Source organism: Falco punctatus, assembly GCF_963210335.1.
Source record: "Falco punctatus genome assembly, chromosome: 6".
In the NCBI taxonomy this organism is placed as follows: Eukaryota; Metazoa; Chordata; class Aves; order Falconiformes; family Falconidae; genus Falco; species Falco punctatus.
In genome coordinates, this window is record NC_137585.1 from 22,406,274 (window position 1) to 22,433,187 (window position 26,914).

At 39.7% G+C, this 26,914-nt stretch overlaps 1 protein-coding gene and 1 long non-coding RNA gene across 4 annotated transcripts in view; one reads left to right on the forward strand and one right to left on the reverse strand.

Moving 5' to 3' along the window:
* RERG (RAS like estrogen regulated growth inhibitor) overlaps positions 1-26,914 on the forward strand; it is a 143,655-nt gene that overhangs the window by 48,012 nt on the left and 68,729 nt on the right. The gene's annotated exons all lie outside the window — the stretch shown is intronic.
* LOC308065246 overlaps positions 1-26,914 on the reverse strand; it is a 57,028-nt gene that overhangs the window by 17,284 nt on the left and 12,830 nt on the right. Inside the window, exon 1 of the long non-coding RNA XR_013928716.1 lies at positions 1-26,914. This exon is cut by the window's right edge and continues 12,830 nt beyond it. This is a non-coding gene — a long non-coding RNA (uncharacterized lncRNA).

A 26,914-nucleotide genomic window follows, 5' to 3' on the forward strand; every position in this document is an offset into this window, starting at 1 on the left:
CTTCAAACCTCTCAGCAGATCCACCACTTCAGCCTTAGTGTTAGACACGTGTGCAAAGATGCTGCTGACCTGCAGACACAACCCTAAGTAGGCATCCAACACATTCACTTGCCATCAACAGTCTGAAGACAAAACAGCACCAGATTTTTTCTCTTCAAGATGCATTTAGTGCTAGTGGCAGCAACGTGCTACCCAGAGCGTACACCCGGTGCGAGAGCTTCTGCAGCCAGCTGCCATGCACAGCTACAGCTAACACGTGTCCGTGGAGGGAGGTCCCTCTTCACAGCTTGTTCCCTGCCCTGGAAACTCTGTCCTGCCTCCCATGCTCAGTGTTTTGTGCTCACCACAGGGCGTTTGGTCAGTGGCGGTGTGGACGCATGCTGGAGAGGCGGCGGGGCTGGCTGGCTGGGTCAGAGCCTGAGGCTGCAGGAGATTGCTACAGAGAACGGCAGCTAAGCTCATCTCGGGCAGGAGGGCTGCAGTGGGATTTCAGTTTGTGTGTTGATTGCTGTTGGTTTTGTGGCCAGCTCATGCTGGCCAAGTGTACAGGTTGCCAGGGGTCCCTATGGGCTGTTCTGGCAGCTTCGAACCCACGGTACGTGGAGGTGCGTTGCCCATGCCCTCTTCCTTCTACATCATAGACCATTTGCTGGGGAACTTTCCGGAGCTGTTTAGGCTGAGTTCAGGCCTGGGTAGCCTAGACTATAGCTAGCCTAAAAGGGAAAAAAACCTTGAAATATAGATACAAGGAATTTCCAGCCTGTTTCTAATGTCTCCCTGGAACTTACTCCGCAGAAGCCACCAAGAAGCAGCCAGACAGCGGAGACTCATGTTTTCCACACACTGCGGAGGTACAGGGATTTAACTTTCTGGCGAAAAGTTTTGTGTCCCATTACCAGTGCCCCAGCTTTTGTACACTGATGACAGAAGGACTACCTGGTGTTGAGGGCTTGTGTTCCCACACAAAATTTTAAACCTGAAATGTTAACTTAATTTTATTTTTCCTTTAGGACTTTATTGTTTCAGGACTCTTGGTATAATTTATGCCCTGTTATTTGACTCTGTTACACAAGATGCCAAGATTTATGTTAATAGAGGAAAATGCATTTTAAATGTCTCCTAATATATTTCCCTTGAAATACATGAAGATTACAGCTGCTGCAATAAACTCATAATCTCTGACTGCTAGAATGGAAATGTTTGACATTAACAGGCTGCTTTTAGAAATGAAGTATCTGCAGTGAGGACATGGAGAACTTTTAACTGACATCCAATTGTGACTGCATTTGAACTTTGCATGCTATTTGAGATTCGGAGAGGAGGGGGAGAAGTTAACTTTTTACACATACCTCAACACTTCTCGATGTCAAACAGAAACAGAGGCAGTAGAATTCCACAGGAGAGACTGCTTCCATGGCAATTTGGAGTTGACAGGAACCAAGGAGCATGTGAAATCTTGTGAGAAAGTCTGATCCCTCCTTTTTTTCCAGTCTCAATGATTTCCATGGAAATTGAATGCTAGGGAATAAGTACAGAGACTTATATCTCAACTGCAGCCAAACTTCAAAAATTTGGAATGGTGTGGGACAGCTTTGAGAATAGTTGAGTTTGAATTAGCACAGGGTTCCTGATGTGCCCTGATTAAATATGTAACTGTGAGACCTCGAAAGTGGACAACCATCCTGCAGCCTTTCCTGCATATAATTCCATTACTTCCAGAACATAGAGGCAGGCTTTTCATGTTACTTTGAAGTAGCAACTGATGTAGAGATGAAAAGAGGTGGTCTCTGATCAGATTGCCTATTCTTCCACAGCAGTTTTGTGCCACTAAGATTTTGCTAGCTTATCTCACTGTAAACCTGGTGTAGTAGAGCAGAGATTACGTCTGGGTTTAGAAAAGCTGGGCAAGTTTGAAATTAAAGCATTACAGTAGAGCTGTAGTTTATACTACCGTCAGCAATCTTTCGTGCTTAAATAAGATGAAGACCATTTTTGTACACATGACACTCCCACTAAACTCTGCTGGCATTGAAAGGGCAATGACTAATTGCTCAAAATAAAATATGATTGTCTGTTCTGAATTCCTTTTTCTAAGAATCTAGATCCCTTTGATATTCATAGGGTTATTTAAATCCTCCTTTGAAAAATGAATGTAGGAGTGTGGGTCTAAGCATGACAAAGACCTTAGACCTCGAAGTTTGAGTTAGGGAAGCCTTGTCATAACAGGCATTTGTCTGCCAGGAAGGTTTTTGTTTACATTCTAGGCATTAATTGCACAATGTATTGCAGAACAAAATGGTACATTTCCCTTCTCCTGGAATACCTCACCAGAAGGAAATCAAGCTCAAAATGGTTATACAACCTGAAGGAGGACAACTATTTTCGTACTTTTCAAAAGATCATGCACAAATACAGTGCTCCCTGTGTCAAGAGAAACAAAGAACAACAAAAAAGCCCCAAACCCTAGCCTGCTTTAACAACATCAATGATGTTTTTTTTTTACAAAGAGGTCATTTTAGTGTTTAGTTTATGAATATATTCCAGGCCTGCTACACCAATACCAAAATACACATCATAGACCAATCCAGTTAAAAGAAAATCATATGTTCTTATCGCCTCCTCACTTTTTCCATATACTTAGAATAACAACAATAGCCAGCTTCTATTTGAGGTAAGGTCAAAGTAGTTTCAAAAAAATCAATAAAATTAATCTGCAGTTATCTGTGTAACAGAAAGCAGAGTTTGATCAAATAAGTGTTAAATGAGCACTCTTAAAATAGGAAGTAACAGATTCTAGGCACGTGTATCATCAGTTCAAGTTAGATTTTGCCTCTTGAAGCATCCCAGCACAATAAGGAAACAGGTGTGGAAAGGAATTGCTCCGTCAGTGAGGAGTACAGGATCTACTGTACTGTTTATATTATCTTTCCTACATGTTTTCTTTTGTTCATAAGTAACATTTTTTTTTTGTTTTTTTTTTTTAACGCAAATTCCTTTTCCTGTTTGCTTTGGGTATTTTGTGTGCTTTATTGTATAAAATCTAGAATTATTCTTTCTATTAAAACTCCCTTTCTAGTCATTATGCATTATTACCATTATTTTATTTATGTTATAAAAGGCTCAGAACTGGTTCTTTGCTGTATAAAAATATGAAAGGAACCACAGCCCCATCCCTAAAAAGCTCAGGAGAAAAATACTAATATGTTTGGGTTCATCCGATTTCAGCAAACTAAATTTAGCTTTTAATATCTTTTAGAGAGAAATCACAACATTATGGGGAAAAATTACTTATTTGAGACAAAAGTAGTACTCAATAGAATCTTAGTTGAAGGATTTATCTGACTTGGTAGGACTTCTGAAATGTCATGTTTTGCACTTTGAAGGGATAAACTGAAAGACATTTTGCTATTCCAGTAATGCCGGGAATTATAATTCTGTGCTCACGAGCCTAAAAAAAGCCCACAGAGTAAAGCATCTATTAGCACCATTTAGCCAGTACAGCTTGAAAGCACAGATCACAATGTTAATCAGCTCAACAAATCTGCTACATTATTAACCATCACCAAAGACCTTTTAATAATAGTAATGCTAAACAAAGAAGATGCAGGTAACAGGATACTTGTATGAGATTTAAAATTATACTGTCTTCTTGGGGCTGTATTTTACTGTGTTCTTCTTAAAGAAACATGGGAACTGTATATTGAAGTGTCATTTGGAAGGTTATTAGATTAAGTGGAATAAAGTCAAAATTAAAAAAACATACGATCATACTTGTTCATGTCCTAGTCTTGACTGCAGTGGGCGTTGAGAGCTAATTCTCTTAGATGAAGCACAGCATGCTGAAAAACTGAAGTTTTACTATATAATTTTCTTTCATTATATGAGCATGGTTATATACAAGAATATTTCTTAAAAATTATAGTTAATCATAAGTCAATTTATAGGTGAAGAATGGTTTTGACGACAAATTTACGACCAGCTGCAGTTCATAACCATAAGAAATTCTTAGGTGGGAAGTAAAGACTTTTGCTTTTACTAACATATTCACTACTGTAGCAATAAATGTGTTAAGGCCATTTTTCTCAGGTGGAGCTTTACAGAATCAGATCCAAAACTTAACTGCACAGTGTCCACCTTCACCAGTCAATGAGGCCGATCTCCTATATACAGCAACGTCATTCATGACCAAGGCTCTGCTTTCCATCCTCCATTCAGTACATCAAATGTACAAAAGAGGTCTTGAAAAAATAATACATGATTGTGTTGCATAATAGACACAAAATAATTAAAGTAAGATATTATAGACAACTCAAATGCTAAATACTTTGAAGCCTGATTTTTTTACAAGCTTAGCAAGTATATTAATAAATAAAAAACCCCATGTGACTACGACATCTCATATTAAAAATGGATGTCCCATTAATTTCTTGCAGATAACATACTTAAAAAGTAGGTTATATTTCATGTAAATAAAGCTGTTATATGTAAACGGTGGAGTGGAGATAAAGGCACATAGAATTGGAAGATAGTTTGGTAGGTGACTGAGTCTAATCCTTCATGTCATGAGTCCTGTCCTCTATCAGGTATTTGCTTTCTATATCAATAGTGTATTAAAAAAACTACCTTACTGAAGTTGTTTTCTGTTTATAGATTAACAAATATGTATGGTATTTGAAGAAGACATTACAGATCAATAGCAGATTGCTTTGGTAGAGTGGCAATAAAAAAGATTAGGAATGTGAAAAACATCAGGAAGTGCAAAGATGCTTTAGTCAAAGATTATTCCCTGGTTTAAGTTAAAAAAGAGGAAGATAGCCTCAACTCTTCCCATGTGTTTTAAAGTGTAATAGTGTTAAAAAACCTTAGGTTTGATTTAATTAGGAGTATTATCCTACCTTGGATACCTGTGAGTTGTCTGATGGACACTGAATCAAGCTGCCTTTGCAGGTATGTATTCTGTCTTTGACTCAGTCATATTCAATATGCAGCCTCATGCTTGTGGATTTAAGGGGTGCTTTGCTTGAAAAAGAACTGAGGAAAGAATGTGAGAATATGGCCATCATGCATATGTCAGGTATTCACAAAGTGAAGTTAACGTAACGCATTTATCTTCATAAGTTTGACAAGTAGATAAGCTAAATGCGGTGTGACATTCACCCATAACTGAATGACTAAAATGCCCACTCTAACCTTAATTTACTCTAATTTATTAGCTCTTCTACCTGTAATTCAAGAAAATGGCTCTGCTTTCAAAAATGACAACAGAAAACCAGGAGAATGATACCCACGCACCTGATTTTTAGACTGTCTAAGCTGCTCTTCTGATAACCTGCAAGGCAAAGTCATGAACCTGCTATTTCACAGTAGCGCCGGATGATGTGAACTGCAATTAATGCTGTCAGAAGAAGCAGACAGTTTTGCTCATAGGCTGCCACTTAGTCATGTAGCTTTTGCAGCTGCACAGTAAATAGCTCTAAAGCACCCTTTTGGAGGTTAATTGTCCACCATAATAATTAGTCAGACATCACATTATGTACACAGTCCTTGATGCACCTAAGTATATGCCTCATGCATACTGCACATACATATTCACACACAGCATCCACAGCCCAGATTCAGATAGGTCAATTTAATTATAGATGCAAAACATTCTCCGTCCAAAATGCAGTTGTTTGAGGGGGGACTCACAATTGCACCGTTTTTTTCACCCAGATAAAATTGCTGTCCCTGACCTTTAACATTAAACTCCTAGATTGCAGTTTCCAGTTCAGTATGCTAAATCCTAGTAGAAAGCATAGATTTAAAAGGAAAGCATAGGTAAAAATGAGGTATTGCTGGCAGTTAATGACAAACTGCACTGACCAGGGTGTTTTAGGTAATTCAGTAACAATGTTCCCACTCCTTTACCAAGCTAGTACTACATAACGGGATATATCTGTATCATTTCATGCAGGTAATGATATAAACATATGTATGTGGTTTAGTAAGATGGCTATGAAAATGCAGCACTTTGCCTAGTGATTGCTGTTGTCTGGCATTTCATTTCTGTTTACTTTTATTTTTATTATTTATTTTTTATTTTATTAACGTAAGTGCTTGAGGAGATGAGCATGGTACTTTGCAGATCCCTTCAGTTAGGAGTGACAGGAGGGCATGCTGATGCAGTGGCAACAGGACGTAGCAGGGAAGAGAGTCTGAATGCCTTTAGGGGCTCAAGAGCTCAGATGTGGGTCACCAGAAATGAAGATAGGGTGGCCAAGCTGAAAGAAAGAGTGCAGCTGGGATGTTTTATTCAATTCAGAATGACACATTGCATTTCTTTTCTTCAGGTTAGTAAAGCCTTATATTCACACTTTTTACAGAATGACATCAAATCAGCAACAGAGCAGCTGTTTCCAAAGCAAATAGCTTTGGTTTTTCTGAAACAATTTTCTCCTTTCTTTCAGACCAGACTGCTTGCTGATTTGACAAATTATTTCCTTCTCCCTAAAGCTGCATTTTGCTTTTATTCTTATTTTGTTTACAAACCTCCTTCCTTTTCTACTTCCTCTTCTGTCCCTGGACTGAGACTGTAGCATACTGCTTCCATCCCCATCCTGCTATGGGAAGCTGCTCAGCTCCACTTCCTCCCCATATTCTGCTGAAAACAAAAACTAGCAGAGTTGATACCAGAGGTGAGAAGAGGATTCCTATTGTTCCCCCTCCAACCTCTATGCATGTAAATCCTAAGTAGGAATATTTATTTCCCTTTCAATTAAGGGAGTTTTTTTCAATACCTGCTGGGTTTCCAGGATGACCAGTGGTCAGGTACAGCACAGCAATAGAGCCCGCAGCAACTGCTCCTCAGCTAGAAGTTGCTTCCCTTCAACAGAGCTGCAAAAGGCTCAGCACATGATATTCCCAGCACATTGCAAACGTGGCTGGCTTACAGCATCAAAGGCAGCAGCTAATCAGCTTGCTGGTCTGGATACGGACATAAAGTTGATTACTGTGTCCCGACGGACAGGAAAAATACACTAACGCAATGTTTTTCAACTGTAGGCCTGCACAGGGCAGGAAGACACATGCTGTCTTCTCACGTTCCTGTGAGCTGGGTAGCCAGATGATTTGAAAGGAATGTTGGGTGGATCTCCAGAGAACTCTGGCTGTGCTGAGGTTACATCTATCACAGTCTCACCCTGGCTGCTTACCTCTTGGAAAGAGAAGAGGTGGGTGGAGGGAGCACTGAAGGCTAACAGCCCTGCTGCTAACTGCTGTGGCCACATCCCAGGACATTCCTCGCCCCAGGCCCCTCTGGAAGGCAAAATATAACAGCAACATATTAAAACCCTCTGTTTTCTGAATCTATGGGTTCCAACTAAATGGATGAGAGGAGAAAAGAGAAAGAGTAAAACGAAGTATTTGCAGCTGTTTGAATGGGCAATTTATGTATCATTTAGACCTTAAAATCAGATTTTGCTCAGGCATTGGCATATGTTGCTGCAGTTGTTTTTGCAAGACACCAGATGCTGCTGATCTGAATTGCTTCACAGAACCCATTGGCAATCCAGGAGATCTCGGAGGATGCTGATAAGAGAAGATACAGCAGCTCTGTAAATTATCTCATTATGCATCGATAAAGGTTCAAGTGGGAGCTTTCATCTATGTTTGATCTCTTCCCAAATATGTAGAGTGGTTGAACATGCCCATTCTTCTGAATAATACAACTATTGCATTAAACTTTGCAGAAATTAGTGAATTAATTCACTATCCTTCACTGAAGAGGTAGTTGTAGAGATTATTTTTTTTAAACTCATAATTTTTTTTTTTTTACATCAAAGCTTTGGAGGCTACTGCTGACATTTCCTTATTGTGGTTTTAATTAGGTGTTATTTACAATGCACCTGAAGCTATTGTCAAAGGTTTTTTTCTGCATGGTGTATCAGCAAACCTAAGTAAGAATTCCATCTGAAGTTGATAAGGTATAAATAAATATTAAAGGTATAAATGTAAGTTTAAAGAGTAGTTATAGTTAAGTGTAAATATTTTCCATTTGATTTTCTAATTGCTCTGTCCTGTTTAACAGATCCTTTCTAAGTCATGCTGGAGCCTCTCTTGGGAAGCAATCCATTTGATGGAACTGCTCTTGGCTCCCTTTGAATGGAAGCAGCATCATGACAAACTACTTACAATAAGTTAGAACAGAAAGTGATGATCACATTTATGTGCCGGGATCTCCACATTTACAGTTTCGTTGAACCTGTCTGAAACCATTTGAGGGCCCTCACTTGTGTAAGGAGCAGAGCTGGAGAATACCTCCAGAATCCTGGTAATGTAATGGGGTGAGCTGCATGGAGCAGCTATAGCTGTAGCACTGAGCCAACCCCAGCGTAGAGCAGTGGCTGGAGGGGAAGAGGCAAAAGAAGGGAAGAAGAAAGGGGAAGGATCGCACAGTGCCTGCTTCAGGATTCCCACTGTGTGCACAGGGTTTCTAGGCAGAGTTGAGTCCTCTGCCGTGAGCTTGCCATCACTTAGCGAGAACAACAGAATTTGGATCAGAAATGTTTTCAAAAGGAGGTTAAAGTATTAACATTAAGAATAGCCTTTTTCAAGGAAATTATAATTAGTCTATTTACATTTCCTGTCCTTGTGATTGAAATTTGTAGTCTGCTAAAATTTTGGGAGTGGGGAGGTAATGATGTTTGGTGTTTGGTTTTTTTTCAGTTGTAGTGAGTTTAGGTATTTGTCAACAGGATTTTCTAAGTAACTGTTAGCTTGGTGACAGAGGCTAACATTTGCAGCTTGTAATGGCTGAAATATTCCAGTATGCTCAAGTGATTTAAGTGCTAATTCCTTGAGCAAAACATTAAACATCACTTATAACAGAAGAAATTACAGCAAATATGCATATAAATAACATAACTTACAGCTAAAGGGTAACTAGACATTGCTAGAGATGGATGTAAACCAGAATAATTGGATCCAAACATTAGCAGCCTTTCAGATGGACGGATCTGGTTACAATCTTTATAGCTGAAGCATCTCTCTAAATATCCCTGAAAGGAATGTATGACAACTTGCACTGTAATATCTGAGTCACCTTTTAGCTGAAGGGGTAGAGGTGGTAAAGGCAGCACTGAAAATGTGAATATTAAGGTGCCTTAGGAGCTGTAAAATAAAAAGACATTGTTGAGATAAGTAAGGGAGAAAGTCAATAAAAAGCTCTTTTAAACTTATGTGTTTGGTTCTGAAGCTTCAGAGTTGTTGAGTTGTAGACAAATAGAATGAAGTATTTACCTAATGTAAATGGAGAAAGGCAGCCAACCAGATGAGAATACACACTCATATTTGTTTACAGAAGATCATACTCAAGCTGCAAACAAATCTGTTCAGAGTGCGTCCATGCTGTCAAATAGCTTACCTGCATGCTTTGCTCCCAGCTCTGGTCCTTCAGTCATCTGCACAGGGTGCAGTAAAGCAAACGTTTTCCTCCACACTCCTGTAAGTGTAATTCTGGGAGTAGTTTGCTCTGTGGACTGTTCCTATAGCAGTAGGGATGAAGAGCGAAGCATGTTCTCCAGCACCTCCCCATCAGCTCTGCACCTTCAAAGACCCCTAAGCACTCTCCTGTTACTTCCCCATGGCCTGCAATAACCACCCATGCTCCTGGGCTGTAGAAACACCATTCTCTTTCAAGCTGCCGTATAGGTTACATGAGATCTCAGGCACCTCCAACTGAAAAACTGCAAGAAAGAAAACAACTGTCTCTTAGAGCCATGGGGTCTGTAGGGGATCAGGGCCAAGTGCTGGGCAGTGTGAAGGCAGCTGGTTGATTCTAAGTGGGGTTAAGCCTCTATGGCAGGAGTGTGACCCACTTAAAAACATTGGTCTGGGCAGTTCCCCAGGCAGATGCCGTTAGCAGGTTACACAGTGCCCTCTCGGAGATATACTCCAACTGGGCTACATAGAACTACTGTTAAAAATAAGCAACGCTTTACATAGGACTAATTGATATTGGGGACTGAGAAGTCTAGAAAATATCAGAGTGCTCAAACAAAGAGGTTACAACAGAATTTTATTGAATCAATTATTTCTACTGATAAACTGCAAGAAGTGTGTGGACTTAGTCTCTACATGCTAAAAGGCTTGTTGGGCAGATTGGAAAAAGATTATGATTACAGATAGCAAAGAAGAGGTGACATGCTGGCTTTTGGACATGGACAGTCAGACCTGTCTAGATTAGAGATTAGATAATTATGTTCAGCTATTTTAATAAGCTATTTCTCATCATGCATAAATGTATGCTGATCAGTAATTAAAACGGCTGTAGTATGAATCTCTGCAGTTTTTCCTTAAATAGGCTTAACTCTATTTTGCTGCCATTCGTTTCAGTCTCTTTTCAGAACAATGCACCAAATGTAATAAAATTAACTTTTTGGGAAACCAAGGGTGAATATATTCACATCCAACAGCAAACCATTGTTTTGGTGGTTACAGCTCACTAGGTGCCATTTCAGGTGCCTTCTGTCTCCATCACTAGTACAGGCGTTGGAGAGACAAGCTGCACCTTGTGGCTGTGCACAGAACAAAGACCACACAGGGGTCTCAAACGTAAGACAATTAATCTGTAATGACAATGTTTATTAACAACAGTAAAATGTGCAATGATCTCACATCAGGAGAAGAAAAGACTCCTAACTGCAATTTTATCCTAATTTGGCTGAGTGTAAGAGAATAAATCAAGGGGATTTTAGAAAAGGCTGATACGCTTTATGTGTGTGCTAATATGAAAAGAATTGAGAATAATATTGTCAAAAGCAGTAGTTTTTCCTGTTGAAATTAGGAAGATTCCAAGATATCTAGAGGGTATTATTAACAGAGCGTGTTTAAGAAAATAATAAATGGGGCTTGGGAGAAATCTCAGAAAATACATGTATGTTCATATTTTTGATTCTTTTGCTGATTGGTTTTTATTTTTTGGTGGTTAGTATTGGAAAATGAAAATATTTTACTTCATAATGGAAAATGAATATACTTCTAGTAAGTAAAATTTTGGACTGTTCTCCAAAGTAATTAAAACTGTCAGTGAAAGAAAAGCAACTGAAACCCAACAGGCCTGCAATTTTCATTTGTGTTAGTGCAGAAACAAACCAAAAATCATAGCATCATAGAACTGTTTAGGTTGGAAAAGACCTTTAAGATCAAGTCCAACTGCTAACCCAGCACTGCCAAGTCCACCACTAAGCCATGTCCCTGAGTGTCACATCTACAAGTCTTTCAAATACCTCCAGAGATGGCGACTCAACCACTTCCCTGGGCAGCCTGTTCCAGTGCCTGGCAACCCTTTTGGTGAAGGCATTTTTCCTAATATCCAATCTAAACCTCCCCTGATGCAACTTGAGGCCATTTCATCTTGTCTTATTGCTTGTTATTTGGGAGAAGAGACCTACCCCTACGTGTCTACAGCCTTCTTTCAGGTATCTGTAGAGAGCGGTAAGGTTTGCCCTGAGCCTCCTTTTCTTCAGGCTAAATGACCCCAGTTCCCTCAGCTGCTCCTCACAACACTTGTGCTCCAGACCTTTCATCAGCTTCATCTCCCTTCCCTGGACATGCTCCATCACCTCTATGTCCCTCTTGTAGTGGGACCCAAACCTGAACACAGTATTTGAGATGCGGCCTCGCCAGTGCTGAGTACAGGGGGACAATCACTGCCCTAGTCCTGCTGGGCACGCTATTTCTGACACAGGCCAGGAATCCACCTTGGTCACCTGGGAACACTTCTGGCTCATGTTCAGCTGCCATCAACCACCCCCAACCCAGGTCCTTTTCCAGCAGGCAGCTTTCCAGCTGCTCTTCCCAAGCCTGTAGCACTGCCTGGGGTTGTTGTGAACCAAGTACAGGACCCGGCACTGAGCCTTGTTGAACCTCATACAACTGGCCTCGGCCCATCTGTCCAGCCTGTCCAGATCCCCCTGCAGAGCCTTCCTGCCCTCCAGCAGATCAGCATCCCCGCCCCCCCCAGCTTTGCGTCATCTGCAAACTGACTGAGGGTGCACTTGATACTCTCATCCAGATTGTTGATAAAGATATTAAACAGAACAGGCTCCAAATCGTTCCCCAACATTTTGCAAATAAAGCAAAACAATTCTGTGGAAATGAAGTTCTAGTTTAAAAAAATATTTTTTGATAGTCCACACAGGACACCATAAGAAAGCAGGGCCAAATCCAGACCAAGCATAAACCAGCTGCTAGCTTAAACAGTGTTGGACTAGCTGAGAAACTCATCCTTATGCTACTATGTTGACATATGCAGAACATCTCATTTCTTTCTGCATTAGCTCTCACTCTTATAAAGGTTCTACACAACTTCCAAGTCCATTTCATTCTTAGATGGAAGGTTTGTAATAATATATAGCATTAAAAGGGGAGAAACAAATTCTGTAGGTCAGAGTGTGTCATGGCTTAAAAAAACCCCACCAAGTCCATCTTCCCTGCATTTGGATGACTTTCTTTAAGAATCAAAGCCAGGGAAGATAGATGAGCCACTGGCTGAAAGGGAGAGTTACCATATAATAATAAATATAGTAGGAGACAATCACCTTTTCGTTGAGTATTTTAGAAGTTTCAAGATATATATCCCTTGCCATGACATTTAGCTGGGGCAAAAGAACCCACTCCCACTCAGTTATCTGGGAAACCTTATTAGGCCAAATTCCACTCTGACACACTTTCAGCAGATGTTTAAAGACCATATGGATCCCTGTATGCATCTCAGAAGGCCTAAAGTTCTGCAAGTGCTTTACCACTAAGTAACAAATATCTCACAATATCTTGCACTTTGCAAATGAGGAAATGGAGACACACAGAGAGACAGGTCCCCTCCCACAGTGTGGCAGAGGCAAAGATAAAACATGTTTCAGGTCAGAAGCCACTCTTTTTCATCTTTAGACTGTGCTACTACTATTCATAAGTGTTTATTCATCTCATGTTCCAACTATGAGTGATAGTGAAGGCAGTAGTAACATTACTATAAATATGTTTTTCATTTGCATTTTACTACACGCTAGTGATGGCAAAACAGGGAAACTAGGGAAATGCTCTGTCTTCAATCTGATATGGAATCCAAGGAATTTAACAGAAACATTTGGTACTACACATAGTTTTGCACTGTGGAAGCATCTTAAAGAGTAACGATCACCCTAATGCAGAGCAATCATCTAAGACCTGAATATCACTGTGAGACCAGAGTATGTTTTAACTTGTACATGCTCTTTGATTGCTCACTTCTACACTGGGATGAATTCCTCTTACAGAAAACATTCCTTAAATAAAATCTATAGCCTAATCTGACACAAAATAGAGCTTAAAAAATGAATTGATTTGGCTGAAATGAATTTAAAATTGTGATGGATGTTTTCTGAACACTGTAGGCCAGACTCTATCCTAGTTCTGTATAATATATGCTTGGTAAATGGAGCAAAATAAAAGTGAAACGTATCTTCACGCTTGCAGGATTGTAAGAAGGAGGTCCACTGTGGTGGGAACAGGGAAGTATTTTAACAGGGAATCAGGAGGAGGAAAAACACATTATCAAAGTAGGGATACACTAGTTTAATATTGGAGGAAAGTAATCATAAAAAAAGGTCCATGAAATCTGAAAGTACAGAAAGTACTTCTTCATGGAAATGCATCTCCACCGTATATTTCATTATGCCCTTGGAAGTTGCTTGTGTGTATATCATCTGCATAGAACAGAGCAAAATTCATCCTTGGAGTATTTTGCTGCTAGCTGGGAAATCAAGAAAATGTTTGTAATGAGAAGCTAAGTGCATTTCTGATTCCTGGGGGGAAGCATTTCTAGTGGTGGCAGGCGTGACTAGCTCTATTTTCTACCTTGTCAGACTTTCAGCTAAAAGTGAACTGAAAAGTTTATGCTAGGAGCTAACGACTGGTATGTGGGAAAGCAGCAAAAAGATTATGTTCCTTTTCATCCTTGGTTCAAATCTATTCCACATGGCTGCTGGTCAAAAGTCTTTTCCCATCCAAGGCATCTGGAGATAAGCCAGAATATTGGAGACTCATTACAGCTTGTAGAGATGAGTTGCCACCTACATCACATCTTAACTTGATCTAACTGGAATTTGTGCAGTTGATTTGAGGGCAGAGTGTGATATATTCCCGCTGGTTTGCTTGATGCAATCAGGACATTTAAGCAAATGTACCTCAAATAAGAGCAGCCATACAGAGCAATGGGACTAGCAGTGAGACTGTGTCCCACAGAGCTGTCTCTGTGTCCTGACTGCATCCCTAGGTCCATCATTTGCAGGATAAAGCTTCAACCCAGCACCATGTCTTTTTCTTTCAGCTTGAAGCCTCACCTGAGTTCTTAAAAATTGTATGTGGATGGTGCTGAGTCCACCACTCTGTGCTTAAGCTTGTTGTGAACATAAGACCATGGCCACGGTTCCGTGGTGTAGCAGCAGCATGCTGCAAGTTGGGTTATATGGCGCACTGCTGTCCCTGGCATGTCAGGTCCATGGGAAAACAGGTCAACCAGCACCTTCAAGCAGGGAAAAGTCCCTTGCTGGTTTGTGAGAGTCAGAGGAGGATGCAGCACACAGTGGTTTTAAATTGTTTGTGTTCACTGTATTATAACAAACTCTTGAGGCAATAATTGCTTCCCTGAGGTCGTATCAACTGCACTAACAGCATGAGAAATTTGATCTGCCCATTTCCTGGTTGTGGTCACAGCTCATGAAATCACAACTATCAAACACAGAGCCTGGATAAAAGGGCCATTCTCCTCTATCTACACGGCTATTTTTGGTACTTCATGGTTTATAAATTAAATAATCTTTGAGGCTGGAATTGCTCAGGAGTGTTTTTTCAACCAAATGGCAAGTGCCTTTAGAGCACTTGGGGAGATGGAGGAAGTCAAAATAATTTTTGAGTCACAAAATAATTTTTGAGTGCTTTTGGAGTGTTCAAAACTGAAAATATGTTCCTAAAAAAAAGAAAAGATACATATATACTCTGAGTTTGATCCTCTCCCTGGAGAAGCATTCATAGCTTCAGCAATTTCCATGGAGTTATGTCAAATTACATGAGCTGGATATTTGCTTCATGCCATTTTGCAATCACAAGTGGCAGCAATGTGATAAAGATCTCAACATATTTCTGAAAGGAAGGCAAGTGTCACTGATAGACTGGTTGCAAAACTGTCATTCATTAATAAATAGGTCATGAGTGAGTGAAACGTATACAAATGAAATACTTCACCTGTTTGGAGCTTCATTTTGCAGTCCCTTTAGTTGTATTTATCAGCCACACTGGCCTAATCTTTTCAAAGTCCTGTCTTCCTGCAATTTAAGGTCTGTGTTTGGGAATCTCAGGGTAAAGAGAGCACTCCCTTTCGGTCTCTAAGCTTGGGTACATACTGGAAAGGTGAGGACTACTGTTGCAAGGTAAGAAGGAACCTGAAATTTGAAAGATGGCTCAAACCAAAGACACTGACTGAAAGAGCAGGCTATGAAAATGCAGCTGTAAGTGCAGGTAGCAGCCCTGGCATCATATGAAGTAGCAAGCACTGGTTAGGTAATTACAGATGGCGTTCTGAAGCTGCACACACTTACTGTGTGAGCATGTAGGGACTGAAAACATGAAGTGTGACCAAATCCAGAATACAAAATCCAGAATCATCCTTGGACAGCTCCAAATAAAATTATGGCAAAAGAGATGTAATCTCATAGCATCAAGCATTCAATGACTGAATACTTGACTTCCTCAGTCACTCCTACTTTAGCAAAGAAAACAAGCTTAAACTCCAGAGTGAGAAGGAAAATTTATGAAAATTATGGAAACTGATCACAATACGTTTATTTGTCCCTGTTGTGTTGGAATTTCTCAGAATCCAGAATAGTGGGGTTTGTGGTTTGTTTGGGTTTGGTTTTTTTTTTTTTTTTTTTTTGGGGGGGGGGGGCGGGGGAGGGGCTGGGGGGTAGGGAGTGTTCCCTGAACACAAACAAGGAATGTGTACTGAGTTAGAGTGGAAATTTTTAAGTTTGGTTTTCCAAGATAAAGAGCTGCAGCGTAAGCAAGAACACAGTGCTACTTAGGGGTCACAAAAACTGTCTAATCCCCTGATTTGTGCAGCAACAGAGGTGAAGATCTCCAATTCTTATGCAACGCATGATCCAAAATGGAATCAATTCCAGATCAGTTCCAAAACACCAAAGCTTTTATGCTATGTAGTTTTTTCCCCTCTTCCACCAATATTTACATTAGTGAGCAAGTGTGAATGGATAGTACTAGAATCAATTAATGGTAGGATAACCCCGAAGTATTTGTACAGTTGTTCTTGTTCCCTGTCTAACCTGCTTTATGTCAGTGTCTTCTTTAAGGGGTAGGAATTGTCTTTCTGTACTGTGGTTTATGTAGTGTCGCAAACATTGATATTGATCTCTTGCAACAGTTTTCTGTTTGATCTCACCAGTGTAAGAGCATGTATGTTATTTTCATCAGGGCATTTCCAGTCACTTAAATCATTAGTTTTGCACAAAGCAGGATTGTAACTGAGCAGTGAGGAGGGGGAAGCTGTATGTGCAGAAGTAAGATTTAGCAGTTCCTGTATTTCCTGTTAGACAGAGGCAATTTTGTTATATTTGGCCTTTCTTTTTCTTTTTTCTTTTTTTTTTTTTTTTTTTGGTAAAACAAACAAACAAACACAAGAAAAAATTTCCCCAAAGCAGAGGGCAATGACATCTAATTTTCTCATCTACTGTTTGTAAATTCTTTATTAAATAAACTTAACTTTTACCTTCTCCCTCTTCTGCACTAATTCTGTGACATGGTAAGCTTTTTCCAAGTGTAAATGCCCTTTCTCTCCCAGTCAGAGATAACAAATGTTCTTGACAAAACAACACAACAGAGTTGCTATCCGCTGATTGCTTAAAAAGCAAAATTAGTATTTTTTTCTGTGGAAGCAATTTAATCTTGGATAAAATGTGGGTTTTAGCCTCTCAGAGACTGTCCCAAGCTGATGTTATAACTTTGTTCAGTTGACACATCTGGTGGTATATGAGCTTTCCCATAGCAGTACCCACAGAAATGGTTTGGGATCATACAGTAGGATTATGAATCTATAACACTAAAGTAGGTATTCTCCTAAGTGGGCTCTGACTCACTTGCCATTTGCATTTTTGTAAGGAGGAAAATCCTTGGAGATGTAAATCAAAGGTATTAGTAGGAGGCAGCACATATTCATCTGCAGGAAGCAGGAAAAAAGGAAAATTGCCAATGGTCTTGCATTACATGCTCTCCCTCATAGGATCAGTTGAGCATTATTATTGAGCCATAGTTACTCCCAAGCCGTTTGACGCCCTGTGGATGTGAATTTAGGTGTCAAGTCCCATAGAAATTCTCCTGTGGAGGAGCTGTTGAGCCCTACGTGTCTTTACTGCTCCTTATGCAGGCAGGCAAGCAGGAAGCGCAGCCCAGAAAGTAAATGGCACTGGCCACCAAAGAACTGAGTGAAGAGCATTGGTTCTCTTCATCAAAGCATTTTCCAAGGCAGAAATTTCTCTGCCAGAAATTAATTGCATCTTTGCAATTGCCCCAGAGTAGGGTGGAAACAGTGCATCTCTATGGCCTTCTCTTTTCTTGCCTTCTTACATGTTTAGATTTTCTCTGACACAAACGAGTAACATTTGAAGTTCTCTGTGGGAAAAATGAGTCCAGCTCAAGGATGACTAACATCCTGGGATGTTGAACTGTGACAACTAGTCAATTTACTTGCCTCACAATCCCTGCCCTTGGTTCTCTTTGCCTTTCTCAGATATTCCTGTAGATATCATTGGAGGCTGTATTTAAGTAGCAAAGACATTCTCAGGAGGAACAGCATCATTATTCTAGGGCTTTATAACCCACAAGTGCTTCAGAACCTACAGGCATAGTTTTTTCCTGTGCAACAGATCCCTGGTGTCTAATCTTACAAGTAAATATGTGACTCATTCATTCTACAATGGTGTGGGACCATAAATATCAGATATTTAAGCGCTCAACATAAGGCCATGTTCATGTGTGGTTCATGAATGCAAGCCTTTAGATAGTAAATACTCAAGCCCAAAACAACCCAAGCCTGCAACCAAGAATAAAAAGCTTTGCTGTTTTGTAGAATTTCATAATACAAGGTAGACCTTGTAGTCAGTAGATCAAGAGTAGTCCCTGCTGAGAATTACGTTATCTAACTTTAATAACAAAAACATGTAACATGTATTAACTAAGTTTTGTTGTTTTTCCTGTCTTAGTAGCCTTTTAAGGCCCAAAAATATGTTCATTGTGTCATGAACTGTTTCCAGTCAAAATATGCTTGACAGATTCTAATTAATACATTCAAAGGGACAGTTTTAGTACAGTTTCCCACAGACACTTCTATAGCAATTGTGTTTCAAAGGGGCAATAAAACCACAGGGAGGTTTTGCACTATAATAACATTTGGCTGTTTATCTGGGCTCAGGGTTACTTGGGTGTTACATATTCTTTCCTGGCAGAGGAGAATGAACTTAGAAGGAAAATACCAAACATCTTTCAGGTAGAGTGCTACATCATCATAGAGATTTTTAGCAAAACAAATACAGGGGTCTTAGCCCTAGCAGAGCTAGAAAGAGCTCAAGGACACGTAGAAGGTCCTTTGCATTCATATAATTTCCACTTGAACAGTTTGTTGCTGTGGTGCAAGTCAAATACAGCATAGAGATGCCATTACAGAAGCACCACTAGGGACTCCAGCGTTACAGGTACGTTGACAACTGCACTTAAAGCAACATTAAAATCCTTCTAGTTCATGAATTAATTGTAACTTTGGAAACCAAATTCTAACACAATAGCTCTTCAGGGGACAATCTAGAGGAGGAAAAACATTTTCATTTGGCTTTGACAATCTCGCTTGTTTTCTTGGCCCCTTTTTTGCTAACAGCCACTTCAAACCTATTGCTTGCAGGGTACGCTCACTCTAAGTACAAGTCTCAGGATACATGGCACATTTCAAACTTTTAATTACAGCCACTGATCATTGTTCTTCATAACCTAATTTACTTCTGCAAACAACACAATTAAAATGTCAAACTTCATCAGTTGCATTGATTTTCCTGAGCAGCCTCACACTTGACTACAGCCTTCACTGGGTTGTCTTCCCACAGGATCTGCTCTTTCCTTGCCCTATTCAGATCCCAGAACCAATCTTCAGAAACAGAGACTCCCAGACAAAGAATTAGTTGCATGTAATCCCTAGTCACATCCAGAGGGTGCAATAGAAACAGGAGCAACTTTCCAGCAAACACGCAAGCTCTGCTGCTCAAGAAAATACAGTTCTCTACTGTAGGAGCTGCAAGTCCTCCACTCCCACTAGAAGCAACAAGGCAGCTTCTCTTTGTGGTCAATTTCCTGCAGTGCCACAAATTTTCAAGCTTCAGTTTCTAACAAGAGTATGTAGTTTAATGAGAGCTAGAGCCCATAGCAGGAAAAGCAACAAGCAGCAAGATGGGCAGAGAGTTTACCCTCTTCCAACCTTCTGAGATTTGAAGAGAATATGTTGCCTGTGCCTTAGTACTTCAGTTCCAGAGTGTTGTTCAATGGGTACATTAGACAGGTCTAAAGTCTAACATAAAAATGTCCATAACAGAATTATATTGCACAATAACCCATTCTCATCATAATTCCTAATTACTGAACTCTAGACTGCTTCAGCTGTACCTTAATCAAAAATTGAGCTCTAAAAAATTCAGAGGGCGGCACTACAAATAATTAAAGTTCATACCAGAATCTACACAGCGTGGGATAAAAATTAAGTATAGATAAGAAGTAAGAGAGAATATGTAATTATGAAGGGAAAGGTGACATCTAGTTGCTTCTTCCTGTTTCTTTAACGTTACAACGTGTGAGCATCACCCTGGAAAGATTAATAGCTGGTACATATCGTTTAGAGCAAAATAAGAAGAAATAATACTCCAAACAGCAGCTGTTTAACCTGTGCATTGCCCATCCAGAGAAGATAATCACATCATTTTTATTGTCAAAATATTGAAACAGTTTATGGTCTTGAGTAAATATCTCCAATTAAAGGTGGTATGGTGTCGGAGGGCTTTGTGAAAGAGTTATGATTTAGACCTTTGGAAGAGCACTGCCAGGCCTGAGGTCTGTTTTATTATGGATATAAATTCTGGGTGCATACTATCAGGAATGTCTAATCCATGACTAACCAGAAGGATTCAAGTCCACAGCATAACAAAATAACCCTAAGATCTATGCTGGTGGGTAGTCGGGAACGTTTAGCACTGGAAAGCAGTAATCAAGCGTGCCAGGATTTACAAGATCATGCAAGATTTACAGATCAAAATAAGATTTACTCCTAACCTGACTCCTAAAAAGATTGGATAGTATATGCATCCTAATCTGGAAAGGTCTTTGAATATACTTCATCTAGAAACAAAAGTGGGCATCTTATGGCAGCACACTTGCATAGAGCAGTAACTGACTACTTCCGAGCTGAGACAACAGCCACCCTGAACCTCACCAGTTCTTATACCTACACCTCCCACGCCACCCCAAATTCTTGTTTGGTTAAAAAATACTAACAGTAAGAGATGTTAATTTTTGATGACACTTTCTTTTTACATTCAAGTCAAGCCAGTGCTACTGGACCAATCTTCAGCTGCTAAAAATCAGTATGGTTCCATTGGTTTCACTGAACCTCAATGTAGCTCAAACTTATCTTTTCTCTTCCATCACACTGTTGTCAGCTGCACAGAGGGTTTGCCCTGCTGCTCATTGTAGTTCATGCAGGTCACTATTCACTGACTGCTTTCCCTCTACTTAGAGCCAGTGAGACCTCTGACCTTAGGGCTTTCACAACCCAGGAAGGAAGCAGCCAGAACACTCACTCCCTCCTGGTCACCTGTTTGCAGAGAGCTGAAGCATGCAGCAGCACCCAGAGTGCTCTCACATTGTGTCACTACACCTTTGGGACTCATAACTGAGAGAGAGTTTGGAAGAAAACCACTCCAGTTACCTCTGAATATCTGGTATTTTTCTACACTAATTTTTCAGATCCTACATGTTTATTTAGATGCTCATTAGATTAGGACTGTTGGCCATGAGGAATGAACCAGGGAACCCAGCTTCTCGGCATGGGAACTCTTGTTGTCTGAGCTCTTTCAGCTCTGTTGTGTAAAGCTGTACCAAGATCTTCAGCTTTCCCGTGTAGTCCAGCCACCTGGACTGCAATTATGTTAAATGTGTATTTTCTCTGGCATCTTTAAGCTATGAGTAGCAAAAGGACACTGCTGTAAGAGCCAAAAGTCAGTTTGGGACTTAGTGACCAATTAATTGTATGTGCTCCCTATTCTATGCTATCCATATGCACAAATATGAACAGTGCTTGTGACTCCAATTTTGCTAAAAATAATTATAAAACTAAATGCGTATCAGAAAGATGTAAGTAAATTTTAAGTTAAGGTAAAAATACAGAAGAAGATACTTGCAACTTCTAGACAGATCATTGCAGGCACAGAATTATGAACCTACTGTTTTATCCCCACCTGCCCTCTGAATTTTTGTCATACCCTTGCTTTCATATACCTTGCATTGTTTGTTGCTTTAAGTGAATGCTTAATGCTAAAAGAGGGTAATCTGATGGCAGGTTGAAGGAATATTTAATCTAATCGGTGCTTGCTTTGGAATTTTGCCATGCTACGAAAGCTTGTCACATTACTGTGTCTACATGGTGCAGCTGCTGCTCATGAGCCTACTCACTGTATGTTATTTAGCGCTGCACATGGGTGCCAGCAGAACTCAGGACTGAGGCTGCACGTGCAGAAACAACTTATCTCTGGTTGCACAAGTAATATCAGGATCATAAGAGAACCTTCTGTGAGGAAAGTTCAATATTTTTCTCCTGGTTTCATTCAAAAACAACAAGAAAGAAGCACATGAAAAAGTAATGGAAAAGGTAATTTAACTGAACTATTGCAAATGTTAAAAGAAGTGCTGAGCCATTTCAGAATACAGAGAAAGCTTCAAGTAACAGAAACAATAAACAGGTTAATTTGGATGAAATCAAGATGGTATTAAAAGTAAATCTGAGAGCTGTTTTTCCTCAGAATTATACTTAGTGAATGTAATATACTTTATATTTCATGAAAAAAAATACGGGCAATAAAATCTTTACAGAAAAATTTCAGCCTACACAGGAAAATGTCACATAGTCTCGTTACCTGATGGAATCCAGAACCAGAGATTTCTTTTTACGTCAGCACTGTGGGGTAGCTGTCAGCAAGTTATGCCGTATCCGTGTGCCTTGTGTTTATCATAAAGCGGTAAAATATGTTCTTCTAGCAAGTAAGTCATCTTGCAGAACTGTGGGTGAAAACAGAATTGTGTAAGAGCTAATACCAAATATTTATATTAAATTGCTTAGATAGCTGAAAACATCACATGGATATAAGCTACATGCAAGCGCATAATTATGAAGCATTAACTGGAAAACAGGAAACATCAATTGTTTATCAGAGATAAATTGGCAGGACCAGCAAAATATTTTTAAGGTTGTTAGATACATGCACAGGATTTAGGAATCCAAAATGCAGCTCATACAGTCAAGGTAATAGGTGAAGGAAGATAGTACAGGCACTAGGTGAAAACTTGGGAGAAGAGTAATGACAAAAGGGATATGGAAGCTGCACTGAATTACAAACAAATCAAAAGTTGTAACATGCATGATTGTAAAGAACAGCAGCAGGCACTTGGGTTTTGTGAATGAGAGCTTGTATCGATGTAGAAAGAATGTACCAAGTATCTTAGGTAAAAAAGCTGTCTCAGTACCTGAAACATCAATACACCTATGCTAGGCTTTCTTTTATTAATTTTATGGCATGCTCTAGGCTAAATGGGTGTAGTAGAGGAAATGGGAGAATAAGCAACAGAAAAAAGACAGGGGCTCAGTGGGTGAATATGTAACCCCAAAAAAATAAAGTATATGAATAATCAGGAAGACAGCAATACTGTGAAAACCTAGAGCTACTCCTTAAGTCTTATTCTTGCAAAAACATATTTTCATAAAGAGGACACACCAAGAATTTTTGTTATTTTTTTTAGAATTTTCTAAAGTCTGTTATACAACAAACACCTCTACGTTGTTTGTGGAAACCAAGTAAAAGAATGCAAAGCAAATATGCAAGTAAACTAATAACTAGTGTTTATTCAATTATTGTTTTGTACAAACAAGCAGAGTGTTTTAATATCAGTCTGTAAACAACTCCTTACCCAAACTGCATGTTCAGTTGAACATCATCTACATGGAAGTCAGTTGAAAATAAGCACATGCAAAAAAACCAGCCTAAAATTCAAAGGAAAAAGCCCTTAAAAGCACAATAAGAAGGGGTGGAAAATGATAAGGAAAAACCCTTAAAAGTATAATAAGAAGGGGTGAAAAATGATGAGGAAAAGCACAAAAAAATAAAAGCAACTATTCCAACTTTTTACTTTATAAACAACATTAGAAAACTATCAGCCACAGAAAGACAAAAAAAAATATCTACTCATCTTGTATAAACTCAGTTGTGGATTGGCTAATGGAAGATATTAAACAAAGCTGTCTGCCAAGAGGAGGAGAAGTGGAAGTCCCAGCTGTAATTAAATAGATTGACTCCTCTTCCTCTGGAAGCATCAGAGCAAGAGGTCCCCTTCGGTATCTCTCAGCACTTCCCCCTTTCTGTGGCCATGGCAGTGAAGACCACCTGGCTCAAAGCAGGGGGAATTAGGAACAGTGTGGGGACTGGAGATTTTTAAGACTTACAGCCTTTACATTCAGGTGTATGCATGAGGAGGAAAAGGATCTATATAGGGAAAGGAGTGCCCCAGCTGAGGATCCCCTTCCTTCCTGCCAGGGAACTCAGGGAGGGGAAAAAGACAGCAATCATCCTCAGCTGCCTCCCCTCCCCTGCCAAAAAAGTGGTGCTTGCAATGGAGATTGCTGGGCTCACTCCTACGAAGGAAGTTAAAACAGAAGAGAATTTGCTTTTCAAATACAAAGATTATTATCTTTGATGAATAATCCATACGAACTCTAGATCCTAGTTAGGTGTCCCCTCAGCAGACTCACTCCCTTCCTCACTGGGACAGTTAGATCACGTGCGAAGCTGAGGACGTGCATCCTTTACTGAAACATCTTATTCTTCTGAAGCCAGTTTTCAGGTTTCTGAGATTTTCTACCTTAACTGATACTGCTTGAGCAACAATTCAACTTTCCTATTAGAATAGGCCAGGGATGAAGAATTTCTAGGACATGATGCAGTCCCTTACATAAGGGCAAAGCAGCTGAGTAGTGACTTATTTTTACAGCTTCCTTTCAGTTACTTTTCCTTTTCTCTGTCCCCTCTCCTCAAGTGCACACACCAGAAGCTAGTGCAACCCTGCATCATGCCATCTGCTCAAAACTCACAGGCAACTGCCCTTCACCGTCTGGCGGTGGCATTGCTGGCTGGGCCAGCCAGCTGCTCCACTGAGGGATGCGGTGGCTTGTCCCACAGCTCAACAGGCAGCATCTTGTGGGAGGAATCCAGGCTCTTCTTTCTACCTTGTTTGGGAAATCTTCAGGATGTTATTAGATTCTGTAAGACCTGACCTTTAAAAGTCAGGGGTGCAATTAACTAATGTGGCTAGCTCCACATCAGCAGCTCACACTAGCCTGGGAGCGGCAGGAACCAGACAGTTCACTTCTGACTAATGCTATTAGGGAGGAACAGGAGGCGGACCCAGACACTCTAATTAAACTGCAGCGGGTCTGCTCAGCAGGCTGTTAAGATTGAGTGCAAAGCAGAGATACTGTGCAAAGCATGCTAGAATTCCTGGACTGCATCTAATTATACATACATATATATATATAAAAATTATATATATAATTTATATTATATTTAAAAATGCATAGACATTTTTGTCTTGATTTGCTGGCAGTAGCCTGTCATCCAGCTGGCAAAAGTAAGGAAAGGTATCCAGAGAAATGGGGATCCTCCACTGTCAACGCTCTGGTCTGGAGGCCTCTGTACTAACCTTATAAAACCTAGTGTATAAAAGCATTGATAGAATAGAACCCAAATATCCTTAACGTTATTGAAAGCTGAATGTATATGATGGGGAAAAGCAGGGAGGATATTCTTAAATGTAGGCATTAGCTCCCTGCAACTCTTTACCCAAGGGACAGAGATGGGCTCCACCAGGTTGTACTCCAATGCAGGATCCTAATCAACTACAAAACCTGAGAAATTAGTCTCCTGAGGCTAAAGCCAGCTGTTACAAATAAATCCCTAACACATCTTAGATCTTAGCCTGAGCCTCCAACTTTTCTTGTGCTCAGCTGATTGTGCAAGTGGGCAACTATACATCTCATGTCTGTTAAGTAAGATGGGTACAAGAGCTTGGGCACGGATTTGTTTAGGCTTAAGAACCTAATCCAAAATCATTTGAAGCTTCCTAATTATTTCTCAGCTAAGTCTCTGAAAAGCCACTCTTAGTTGTCTTTCTCTATTTCAGTACTGCTGGTAGAATTAGCAGCTGAAAAATATGCTTCTTTACTTGCAGAAAAACATTGTTAACATGACTACCTCTAAGGAAACCAAAAAATCCAACACTTTTGTACTTGCTCCTGATTTTTTTTTCACCTCTGTGTTTTTTCGCTGCTACTTTGCTGTCCCGTATATCAGTGTTGTTCATCCAGTTCCTTATTAATGCACAAAACTTCAAATTATTTTAAAATAGAAACTATAGGAATAATTAGATATATTGCTAATGTAATCTATAACAAAAGTCTTGGAAATAATGAAAATGACAGAAATTGCAAGTTACGAACAGGGACTGAGGTCCAGAATTTTTAATGTAAGTATGAACTTAGAGCTGCAAGCAAGTGCCAGGAAACTTGGTGCTTCTGGAAAATCTGATTAGGTCTCTATTTGCATCTTAAAAGTTTAAATATACTTATGCTTATGGTAAATAAGAACATTCAACAGAGGCTGATGTTGGATCTGGGCCTTTGAAAAAATCTAACCTCACTGAAGTGACTGGGAAATCTTTCAAATGCCTTTGAAAAATTTCCCATTCTTTTAAATTGGGGTTATCCAAAATTTTGACAACCGTAGACCAACTGATATACAAATTTGCTCAGATTGGGCTTTTTGAGACAAATGTGCTTTATGATCTTATAGAGATGCGGAAAAATAATTTTGCCAGGACTAGGTGGAAAAGACCCATGGGCCATCAGCTGTGCAGTCATGCACCAACCTTATGGAGTGACTAGTTACTCATTAACCCTCTTTTTATATACTTGGTATTTTCCTGATCAGAAGAGGAAAAAATGCATACTTGCTGCAATTCAAGTCCTATTGGAGAGAAGCATGAGAAAGTTTATCTACTACATAATCTTTTCAAATGAAATTAAAGTGACTTTAATTTGGCTTAAATCATAATTTGTCCTCTGTGTAAGTAGATCACAACTCACTTGCCTATAACTGAGAATCCAGACTCACACAGATACTGCAATCTAAAGACTGGTGGGAAATGTGGCCGATGTTATCTGAAAGAGTAAGGGGAAAGACAGGATGTGGGAACGTTATTACTAAGAACTAGTTCAAACCATAGTTAGCAGAAAAGTTATCACATTTTTTTTTCTTGAAAAAAAAAAAAAATCCTTCCTAAAAGGGCAGGAGAAGAAAGATGGAGAGATCAAGCAGAAGGGTGGGGAACCTTGCCATGAAATTTTACCTAAAATTGAAGTATTCCAGGTTTTCTTTCAGAAAATGGGAAGTGAGTATTGGAGAGGCAATAGCCTAAAATGGCAACATTTTAATCAAAGAAGTTCTATTCAAATCTCTACCAACAAGGGCAATGGTAG